The sequence below is a fragment of the Sinocyclocheilus grahami genome, unplaced genomic scaffold (assembly GCF_001515645.1).
Source record: "Sinocyclocheilus grahami isolate Dianchi unplaced genomic scaffold, SAMN03320097.WGS_v1.1 scaffold21984.1, whole genome shotgun sequence".
Lineage (NCBI taxonomy): Eukaryota > Metazoa > Chordata > Actinopteri > Cypriniformes > Cyprinidae > Sinocyclocheilus > Sinocyclocheilus grahami.
This window is the reverse complement of record NW_015518617.1, coordinates 1-629: the sequence shown is the minus strand read 5'-3', so window position 1 is coordinate 629 and position 629 is coordinate 1. Positions and strand designations below refer to the sequence as shown.

At 37.0% G+C, this 629-nt stretch overlaps 1 long non-coding RNA gene across 1 annotated transcript in view; it reads left to right on the top strand.

Moving 5' to 3' along the window:
* Window positions 1-623, top strand: part of LOC107579932 (uncharacterized) — a 3,005-nt gene extending 2,382 nt beyond the window's left edge. The window contains exon 3 of the long non-coding RNA XR_001608555.1: window positions 503-623. This is a non-coding gene — a long non-coding RNA (uncharacterized lncRNA). The remainder of the gene's footprint in view (window positions 1-502) is intronic.
* Window positions 624-629: the final 6 nt, after the last annotated feature.

Genomic DNA, 629 nt, shown 5'->3' with positions numbered 1-629 from the left:
ACCAATCAGAATCAAGGACCGGAACTCTCCGTTTTATAAAACTAGTTAAATGTTTTTTTAAATATAAAATAATCTCGATTAATTCAATTAATTTACCGTACTCCTCTCTCAACACACACAAGATGCTGAAAAATTATTCTTGATAAATTCCACATTTGTGATCTTTTTACACTTTTAAGACATAGTATAGCCATAGTCTTTTAGATGATAAAGCAGAAAACCCTCAGTGTTTTTTTAAGTACAGTGGAGTACCATGGTAAATACTATGGTACCATGAATACGATCATCGTTCTGTACGCTGGTATATATCAAAGTACCATCTCCTATGGTGTGGTATTCCCTTATTTCTAAGAGTAATTTATAAGGCATTTACAGTCTCTGTTGTGGGATCGGCCCATTTGTAAGATGAATATGTCCTTGTGTGCATTTTTAGCATTTGAAAAAGATATATTATGTTAAAACATTCATTGCAGCTCATTATGTGTGCATGATCTTTTGGCAGGCGTCCTGCTGACTACCTCTCCATGCAGCTGAGCGAACAGGCCGAGACGCCGCTCGATCTCTAGTGTGTTTGCATGAGCATGCGTGTGAGTGTGGATGAATTTATGCAGGATCATGAGTGTTTGAGC